At 37.2% G+C, this 11,216-nt stretch overlaps 1 protein-coding gene across 3 annotated transcripts in view; it reads right to left on the reverse strand.

The window, feature by feature from the left end:
* The window catches only part of FILIP1 (filamin A interacting protein 1), a 206,541-nt gene extending 198,086 nt beyond the window's left edge, over positions 1 to 8,455 (reverse strand). For all 3 annotated transcript variants that reach the window (XR_007152209.1, XM_047859023.1, XM_047859021.1), the window contains exon 1: positions 8,052 to 8,455. The gene's annotated coding sequence lies outside the window, so the exon portion shown is untranslated. The remainder of the gene's footprint in view (positions 1 to 8,051) is intronic.
* Between the last annotated feature and the right edge of the window lie 2,761 nt (positions 8,456 to 11,216).

Genomic DNA, 11,216 nt, shown 5'->3' on the forward strand with positions numbered 1-11,216 from the left:
TGCAACCTCTCTGGTTTTTTCTGAGGGAACAACATGATGCCAGATTGACAACTCACTCCCTAAACAGAGTCTTGGGGAGCCTATGAAGGCTCTTATATAGAACAAAACGTTCTATCCTCTCCTTCCTTGCCTCCTCCAACCAATATACACACACCACCAAAGACTTCTTCAAGGAACACCAACACCTGGAATAAGTATTTTGTAGGACTCTCTCTTGAACACACTTAACAAACTGAATGTTTATGACCAAGGCAGAGATTTGCAGAGCATTTCAAATGTTACTACAGAAATGGAGTTCTGAGGGGCGCCTGGGTGGCTCAGTTGGTTGAGCGTCCAACTTCAGCTCAGGTCATGATCTCGTGGTTTGTGAGTTCCAGCCCCGCGTCGGGCTCTGTGCTGATGGCTCAGATGGTGCCTGCTTCAGATTCTGTGTCTCCCTCTCTCTCTGCCCCTTCCCTGCTCATGCTCTGTCTCTGTCTTTCAATAATAAATAAACATTAAAAAAAAATTTTTTTTTAAAAAGAAGTGGAGTTCTGAGTTGTCAACAGAGGCAAGAAGGAGACCAAAACCCCAATAGTATCAATAGATTTGGCTACAATAGCAGCCTTAATAACTCATAAAAGCAAATGCTCCATGCCACCCTCTCCCAGGGAATCACACTGCCCTATCAATAACTGTGGAAGAATAACTTATGCATTCCAGTACCCAGGCCTGGCTTTTCCTGGGTTGCCCAACTCCAGGGGCCACTGAAGCCCTTCTGTTTCTACTTCTGGATCTGGGAGAAGAGTTGCCAGTTGGCCCTGAATCTCTTTGTTCTTTGCTCTTGGTGAGTCTTTTCAGACTGCAGAAGCACCTGACTCCCTGCAGTGTTATATTCTACAATTTTCACTAAAACATCTCACAGTCACCTAGGTGGAGGTCTTCCTTGAACTAGTGCCTACATTACAAGAAACTGGTTGAAATTATGGCTAGCTAAAGTCAAGTTGCCTAGGTTTGAATGTTCACCTTACCAGTGGGCATGTTTGTTACCATCTACCAGCCTCATTTTTCCAATCCATAAAACAGAGATAAAACTAATGTCACACAATGTTGTTATGAGAAGTCAATAAAATCATCCATGTGAAGTGCTTGGCACAATAATCTCCAGTACATGCTACCCAATATTGTCATCATCTGTATATAGTAAATAATTATGTATAGCTATATGATATACATTATATAGATGAGGTGAATTTTACACAGTTATTATTATTATATAATGGATTATATCATTATATAAGAATTGGGATTCAGATGCCCAGTCATTGGTAGGAACACCTGGTATGTTGGTCAATGATCTCTGAAATGAACAGCATACAGAAGGTGGAAATATGTAACCCAAAGTTGAGAAGCCCCTAAGGAGTGAATTCTACCAATGCAGTTGGCTTCCTTATGCACCATAGCAAACAACAGCCTGTGATCAAAGCAGTTGGTTTGGTGATGTCCAAACCAGAAGATGGTGTCTATCAAGACAACATGTGAAAGTTAAGCTTATGTGTAAGACCTCTCCCTCATCCAAACACCATGCTGCTCAAGTATGTATCACTTACTAAACAGTTCTTGAAATACAAAGAGGCTTGCATATCTCCAGTGTCACATTTCAAGATTTACAGAATAATTAGGAAAAATCTGAGCTGGCAAACTCTTCCTGGCTCAACCTGGCAAGCAGACCATCTTTGTTTTCCAGTAGTGTGTGTGTTGTCGTCACAGTAACTGTGAGGCTCCAAATACAGGCCCAGGGCGTCATTTCCTCATGTACTTAGGCTGCCACACTCAAATAGCATTATGAACTCAGCAATGCCTCTTCCTTTCCTGTTGTGCTGTGGTACCTCAAAGAAGCAGGCCCTAAAGTGAATTAGTTAAGACATAAGTATATTAAAGGGATATAAAAAAAAAATAAAATCCTTTTATCCCTATTACCATATCACCTATGAATGTATTTCTGTGTGTGTATGTGTGGGTGTTCCTAAAAACCTTATTTTTTATAAAGATCTTTTAGACAAACAAGGCAAGTTGGCAGTAACTTGATTGTCTTGGTGATGTCAACAGTCTACTGTTTTTAATCAAATTGCCTTTCAGCATTAAATCTTCAGCAAATCATTTTTTAAAGAATGAATTTGGCCAAGTCTGATGTGTTCAGTTCATGGATTTCTTACACCTTTTCCTTACAAAGATAAGCAGCAGATAATTCATCTCTTCAAAGTAACTTGGGAAGATGGTAGTTACAATTAGTTGTTGCAAAAAAAAAAAAAAGACTTTTTTCAAATGTAGACATATAAGGTCTTTGGCCAGTCGGGTAACAATCATGTTCATCTATATTTGAGTAAAGGAAGTAGGTGGCAGAATTTAAGCAAGAAAGCAAAAACAGAAATATCCCTTAACCCTAAGGGCTCAATTACAGTCAGATCACTTGAGATCAATTATGCATTCGCTTTACAGTTTTTTAGTCTGTCTTTCACAGACCTCAGAAACATATAAATCACCCAATATCATGCACATTGACACCATTTCCCAAAAAGGAAAAGCAACACCAACCTTCTTTTGACTTTTCAGTGTTGCTGTGGCTTAAACAAAGCTCTCAGGGACTGGGGTGCTGGTTAACGTCCTGTTACTTCATTTCTGTTGGGAGTTTCTCAAGTTCTGCAATCAGCTGGTTAGCGGCCAGCTAGCGCTAACTGCTCAATTCACGTTTGACTTTCCTTATTCCAAGTTCTTCTATAATTCCTGCCTTGCCTTTGAAATCAAACTGCGTCAGCTATTGCCACAGGGAAAGTAGTAGTACTCTTTCCCCTTCACTGATTAGCCAAAGAGTAGGACTGACCATTTAAGGGAAAAGAAGAACATAATTCAATGTATTTTCCTGAGGTTCCTATATTTTTGCCCTCAAGTCTTAATAATGTATTCTGTAAAGCCAGGAAAAGTTCCTATTTCTTTTCTTTTCTTCCTACTTTATTTCTATAGCAAGGTTTTCATTAGAAATTGACAATTCTAAAACTCAGTTTGCCTTATGTTTTAGAAACTTATCCTTTCAATTGGGAAAAATAAAGCAAATGGTCGGGTTGAAACCATAACTACCTGGCATAAGGTTTGTTGGAGCTAAAGCTACTAAGAAACTTCCCTGCTTATAAGAGTGTTTCAAATATTTTTGCTAAATTAAATATACAGAATATAAGTACCTTATAATATACACACACATCTTTATGATATAAGGGTTTTTTTTTTTGTTTGCCTTGGAATATACTTTCTTGTCATGTTTAAGAATGAATAGGATTAAGGACAATGAATAGCAAGAATTCATTTCCATTTGGTAAGGTTAAAGCTAGCGTGAGATGACCTTTTTTGGTCTTTTCATTTTTATCTGTTACTAGGTTAGTAAAACAAAACAAAACATCTAAGTGAAGAAATAAAGAGTGATAAATTTAATAGTATATTTTCTATGGAGGAGGAAGTCTTCATTGCCATACATTACCCAGTGTTGTAGGCTATAAAAGAGGCACCCAAGCACTATGTATAAACATACTTTATCTCCAAGTGCAAATTTAGAAACTGTAGAAGAGTCTATGCTGTGGGTGATTTTTTAGCCTTTTTAGTAATGATTCTATAAGACAGCAGACTGCTGAGATAAGAGAGGGTTTGAAACATAAATTCCATACTAAATTATTGGCCGGCGTTCAAACTATGTCTGCTTAGAGTACCCAGCAGCAAAGTATGTCCCAAACAAGATTCCAAATTTAAACAATACATTCTTCTGCCTTTCCTATGACCTATGAACTTGAGTTCACAGAATATCTATATCTAAGAATTTTGTATGCAACAAAGATTAAAATAAACAGATAACTACATTTAAGATGTGATAATAAAGCAATAATAGCTTAAATTCATTGAGAAGTCTATCAGGCAACTAACTTTTATTAACTCATTTAATCTTCAAAACAACTCTATGAGGAAGATAGTATTGTTATCCTCGTTTTACAGATGAGGAAACTGAGGCACAGAGAATAATTGCCCAGGGTTGTAGTGAGTGAAGATCTGAATCCAGGCCATTTGACTTGTCTGTGCTACTAGCCTTCCTTACCTCCTCCTTCATACCAATATCCTTGCTGTATTTTCAATTCACATTTAAGGAAACAAAATTTATTTTATTAGCTTATCTTTCGATTGCTATATATATTTAAAATAATTAGGTGTGCCTGGGTGGCTCAGTTGGTTGGGCATCCGACTTCAGTTCAGGTCATGATCTCACTGTCCATGGGTTTGAGCCCCGCATCGGGCTCTGTGCTGACAGCTCAGAGCCTGGAGCATGCTTTGGATTCTATGTCTCCCTCTCTCTCTGCCCCTCCCCCTCTCAAGCTCTGTCTCTGTCTCTCTCAAAAATAAATAAATATTTTTTAAATTTTTTTAAATAAATAAAATAAAATAAAATAAAATAATTAATGTATAAACAAATTTATGTTGCAGTCTTTTACATGTCATATTTCTAACAAGGCGTTACCAGTGTTCTCTCTGAAATCTTTCTGCTAAAACAGATCTCAACCTAAGCTTTCCCCTCACTTCTCAAGCTGCTGCTTTTCTAAAATCCTCATATATAGAGAAATTACATGAGACAAATAAGTAAAAATATGGATTAAGCAAGCTCTGTAAAACCCTATTTCTTAAGGCGCCTGTTTTACAAAGACATGCTCATCTTCCAAAAAAGAAACACATCATCAGCATTAGTTTAGAATGTGTATTTTGCCACCAAGTTTCACTTCTAACAAAATAAATTTAAAATATAACCATAGGAAAACCATTGCTAAATGAATATATTAAATATTTCACAAATTTCATTGGTAAAATCCTATAATGATTCTTGCTAAACACATGTAGAAGAGTAAATTTAACTTCCTTTGCTATCTGAAAGTATAAAGAGAATGCCTTTCTTTTGGTGGACACAGAAAAAATTGCTTCAAAATCATAATTCATGTTTTATCTCATACAGTGCCTTACTTATGGTCTTCATGAGTGATTAAAAATAAATCTGAAAAATGTCTCTATTTTTAAATATCTAGGGAAAAAAGGAAAAAGGGATCACAACATGATATTTAAATATTTTAATGTTCCAAGCCAGATTGTTATCCATGACGATCCACAAAATACCATGACTTGAATGAGCAGTACCAAAGGTGGTTATAAATTGAATCTGGTACCAAAAGATGATAAAAGTTATGAGTTATAGCATTTAGGTGGGTAGATGCATACATAGGACAAGCATATATATATACACGTCTTTATATATAGTTCTTTCTATTTTATTCTCAAGAGGTACATCATCTCCACAATCAGGTACATGAGCATAGTTAGAATTACTTGTAACTTCTCTGTGCATAATAAAACTATGAAGACTTGCCTTGAGAAATTTTTGAGATAAAAAGTTATTAACTGCACTGTAAGTGGCTTTTCTTGATTTTATACCTATTTATACTTTGTCATGTACTCATCATCAGAAATCTAGAGCCAAAAAAGTTGATAGAACATCCACAGTGTGCATGGGGATAAAAAGCTCCATAACCAAGCGATGCTTAGGACAACGCTTTGCACCCAATTGCTTCATCAAATTGTTCTGAATTTACATACACAAACCGTGTCCCAACGTTCCTTAATTCTAACAGAGCACCAAACTGTCTAAACTAAAAAGGAATCACTTCTAAAAGGCATGGTCAGAGATTCATTGTGAAAGTAGAAGACACTGATCTGGGCTTTAAAGAGTGGACAAGGTATCTACAGGAAAAGGCAGGAAAGGTATTCCAAGCAGGGGGAATGAAACAGGCAGGGGTGTAGCACTGAAATGCACACTGTGTATGTGTTTGGAGAATGGCTCCAAATCTGAAATATCTGAAGCAGAAGGACACTTGTTGAGTAATGGGAGGTGAAACTGGAAAAGTTAAGTACATGCCAGATGATGGAAGGTTTTCAAAATACCCAGCCTAGGTGTTTGGCAGCAACCAGGAGTCCCAGAAGATAACTGAAGAATAGAGAAACAAGTAGAGCAATGTTTTAGGAAAATTAACCCTGTGGTCATTGGCAAAATGGTTTGGATGGCAAGGAGGGGTGGTAGGGGGGCCAGCATTGTTACAATCCAGACTGAGAGTAAAGGGAAGAGGTCTTAGTGTGGTAGGCGATACAACAATGGAATCTAACAACCCTTATGGTAAAGGGGAAAGGGTAGTTTGCGAAATAACATAGAAACGTGAATTTGAGTGAACAGGAGAACAGAATCCGCACGGTTCATGGAGGGTTTCATTGTTCATATACTGGAGGGAAGCACATGGTCTAACTTCAGCTATTTTTTATTCTCATGAGTAAATTTACAGCCATGAAGACAATGATTCTCAGAAATTGATTCATTTTGAAGAATAGATTTCACTCAAGGCCAAATGCTGTACTCAGTTATCTGCACAGTGTTCCATTAACTCCAAAAGAAATTACATGCCTAGAACTAATGGCAGAGTTTGGCTTTACACATACATTTGTAATCCAACAATGTGACCCTTCCCAAGATAAAAACAAGAAAAATGTAAAGCATTTTGTTCTGACTTTTCAAAATTTTTTCAAGACGAAGATACTTCATCTCCACTAAAGCACCAGGAGCTTCATTCTCTGATACCAAGGTTACCAGAATGCATTTTGCACTATTACTTGTATACATTCATTATATATGACTAGCTTCATTTACTTCATAAACTAATCATGCAATCAGAATTATGAAGCATTGGGCATACTGAAATGTATATACTATTTCATTTACCTGCATATTCGATATATGAGCTTTAATGAATTTTTCTTAACATAGGAACACTTGCTGAAAGGTTGATACATTCTTAATGTCAATAGACAACCTGTTCAAAACTGGTCTTGGGTAAATTCTTTGTTTAAGTTAACAATATAGACTCAAATAATTCCCTTTCAAAATGTGCATCTGTATGTTTTATATTATCCTTAGATTTAGAACATTCATCCAAATTATCATGTTCACTTAAAGGAACAAAATTTCTTATGTAAATCTAGCCCAGTTATAGACACCACGTCTCAATAACCATATCCCAACATTCAGCCACAACTTTTGTCAGAATCAATGTGAAATTGATCACTCTAAGCATTTCTGATAAAATCGCATGGCAACTCATGGAGGGGGAGACAATATACCAACAGATAAAAGGAGGATTTCCTTCACATGATAGTAAATACACTCATATACACACATATACAACTTTAGAAAGAGTTTTTTTCTAATAAATTCAATTTCCATTTTAGAAACCAGAATCTGTTTTATCTATACACAAGCAATTACTCAGTTTATCATTTTCCAAATCACACACACACACACACACACACACACAAAAACATTCTCCTGAATGGTTTATATTCAACAACTGCAAAAGTAGTGATTTTACAGCAGCCATATTTTGTGCCTAGTCAGAAGCATTTGGGGTGACTGTAACGTAACCAGGTCAGAACCAGCACAAGGTGTACCAGTGTAATCAGAGAATCAAGCAAAGGGAAAAGCAGATAGCAGGGCATCTTAAGTATAGCAATACAAACACCATACAGGACTCTCCTCTCATTTACCACACAAGCGGCTCAGCTAGTTTCAGTAAATCAACGTTATTTTGCTCCTAGGGAAAAGATCTCTTCCACTGTTTAGCCGTCTTAACTGTGAAAGGAGCTGTGAACTTGTCCTTTGCCATATTTCTGCTACCTGCCAAAGAATGATAACTTGGCAGAAATATTGTGATGGCTATTAAAACATTATAACAATCTTTGTGTTTAAAAAGGAATTGGCATAATTCTGAGAGAGATGACAGTACTGATTCTTTAAAAATAATTCACAATAATTATAATTCCTTAAATGTGTTATCACACAGTGGAAACAGTAAGAATCAAAGGAAACTGACAACACAGAATCTGAGAGAAAACACTTCTTGTAGAAGCAGAAATTTCTTAAGACAGTAAATAGCTATTTATTTTGGTCTTACCTGACGGCAGCTTGTTTAACCAAGAGTATGTCCTTTATGGAGGTAGTTTATCCTTTGAAGAACCCAGTGGCTTGTCCCACAGCCCAAGAGAGACTGGAGTCCTGGAAAACTATCCAACCCAAAAGAATACAGAGGAAAAAGCTTTTCCCACTTTCTTTCCTAGGACTGGCCAATAGCTGAAGTCATGCAGGAAACTGAGTAGAGAGAAGGGGAAAGAAAGCAGCTTCTTCTCCCTGAAATCCCGATCAGCAGAAATTGGAGGCTGTTGTATATCTCCCACCCAGACTTTTGTTTAAAAGTTTTTTCAACTGTTGCTAGGTGTTGTTGGGCTCTGAGATTAGATTTCTCGTCTTCTGCTCCCTTCACAACACTGTCGGAGCAATGACTTTGTTGAGGAGCTGAGCTCGCGCGTGCTATATTTAACCAGTGTTCTCAGCAAGTCAAGCCTGTCAACAGCTGAGAAGTTTGGAGCCGGCTTTACTCAGTTCCTCGGCAGCTGGGTTATCAGTGGATATAGCTCTGCTCACCCTGTAAAAGATTTCAGGGAAACCGGCAGACCCTTTTAAGGACTTCTGCTCATTACACAGAGGTAATTATTATTTGAAGCTCTTAAATACAAATTGTGATTTGAGACTTTAAATATGATGAAGAAATATCAGCAGTTGTCTTGAGCAGAGCAATTTACCAATGTGCAGTACTTTTCTCAATTAGGCATTCTCAGATAAATGTTCTTAAATTTAAAAAGCCTTTTTAAAATGTATCACAACTGTTGGGAAATTTCACAGAAAGTGATCGTTCCAGACAGTGTTTTACACTGGTGTTTTACTTTCATAGCTAGATGACCTACCCTGTCATATCAGACTTGATCAGTTTAAATACCTGAATGTTATTAAAATAAGGTTAACATAAAGGAATGTCTGTAATACTATGTTTTTGAAAGGAGTAAGGTTAAGAAGGAAAATCTTAGCATTCTCACTCAGGTCATTCATTCAAAGTAAGAAATGGAGAACCCTCCAGGAAAACCAGGGCTTGAAACACCTCTAGCTGTTGACAGACTTGCCTCATCATTAACCCTGCAGTCTCCAAAACCAGAGAAGGGTCCTTCTACTCTGCATTCTCACATGAAGAATGTCTGAAGATATTTTATTCTTATATCCGAAAATAGTATTAGTCTGCCAAGATTTAGACTTATTTGAAAAAAAGTGTGCTAAACTAGTTTTGGGGACTATTTATTACATATGTAAGAGGCACTGAGAGAGATCCCTTTAGCACAGGTAAAGTAGGAAGGGACACACACACACACATACACACACCATTATTTGTTAACACACTAGAATACTGCCCTGACAAAAACCTCACTAACACCATTATAAAGGTTGGTCCCTTTCCTGATATCAGTTTATCAGTCTAATGATACTCTTTTTTTGACATGCAAACTGAAACTAGACCAAGGAGACATGTAAAGGCATGGATTTACTATTTTGAGCATTGTAAATTTGTGAGAAGTGCTCAATATGCTTGATAACACTTAACTTCTCTCTGGGAAAGGCTACCACTTTTCACAAGAGGGGTTTGTGTGTGTGTGTGTGTGTATGTGTGTGTGTGTGTGTGTGTGTGTGTGTGTCCTTCTTTTTAAAACAATTACCCTCACCTCCAAGATTCACTGACCCCCCCATACCTCAACCCATTAGAAAACATCTTCCTTCTTCCCATCCCAGCCACCACACTAACAGTATTCATCCTTTACTCTTAATTTACTTACTACTATTCACATATAAAATTGCATTTGTTTGGATTCTTAGTCTTTCTGGGTCTAGGCCAAGCTTGATTTTTTTTTAATTTTTTTTTAACGTTTATTTATTTTTGGGACAGAGAGAGACAGAGCATGAACAGGGGAGGGGCTGAGAGAGAGGGAGACACAGAATCAGAAGCAGGCTCCAGGCTCTGAGCCATCAGCCCAGAGCCTGACGCGGGGCTCGAACTCACAGACCGTGAGATCGTGACCTGTTTTTTTTTTTTTTTTAATTTTTTTTTGTTTTTTTTTTCAAGCTTGATTTTTTAAAAAGGCTTCTATTAAGATGGAAGTGTTCTTATGTGAAATTAATTGACTCTTCTAGAACACTAATGGATCTCTTAGAAACAATCTATTCACAGTTCCTAAAAAGTGGATTCTGATAGGAGGTAGAAGTGTGTGACTGGGCTAGAACATGGTTCAGAATCACCACGAGAACTTTTAAAAATTACAAAGGGGTGTGGAGAGATTATTGTTTCAAAAATGTACATACCGCACACAACATAGCCCACCAGGTTGAGAACCATTTCACTGCAGAGGACTCCAGGAATGTATCATTTCACTCTTACTAAAAGTCTACATTAGGGGCACCTGGGTGGCTCAGTCAGTTAAGTGTCCAACTTCAGCTCAGGTCATGATCTCATGGTCTGTGAGTTCTGAGCCCCGTGTCAGGTTCTGTGCTGACAGCTCAGAGCCTGAAACCTGCTTCAAATTCTGTGTCTCCCTCTCTCCTCTGCCCTTCCCCTGCTCACGCTTTGTCTCTCTCAAAAATAAATAAACATTAAAAAAAAATTTTTTTAAGTTCACATTATAGAAGCAGAGAACTTACAGCTCAAGCCAAGATAACTGAGAGGAAATAGCCCACTTTACCTTTATGGGCCTAGATAATTCCATCATGAGCATGAAAGCTATTTCCTCTCTAACTATCCAGACAATTAGGGTTCTCAGTATTTTGTTTTGTTTTTTTTTCTTTAGTGAAAATCTAGTCCTCCCACCATTGTTTTCTATAACACTTGGATTAGCAGTCCATTATTGCCATTAGTTTATTTTAAACAATGTGATCACAAGCAACAGCATACAGAGTATTTTATATAATTAGATACTGTTGCTACCTTCAAATTATGTTCTTTAATTATACTGGCACATGTGCTTGTTTAATTCAGTATTCCACAATAATCAGCCTCTCTTTCTCTATCTCACCCATGCACATGTGCACACATATACACACTTGGATTCTCTATCCCTCTTTATAAAGTGAAATTATTTTGAAAGCTTTCCTCAGGGAACAATTATTCAGACAAAAGAATTTCCTACATAATCCACAGAGGAAGTAGTGCCATTAAGAGCTATTAGAAATTTGTGTTTTGTATACA

Source organism: Prionailurus viverrinus, chromosome B2 (genome assembly GCF_022837055.1).
Source record: "Prionailurus viverrinus isolate Anna chromosome B2, UM_Priviv_1.0, whole genome shotgun sequence".
Lineage (NCBI taxonomy): Eukaryota > Metazoa > Chordata > Mammalia > Carnivora > Felidae > Prionailurus > Prionailurus viverrinus.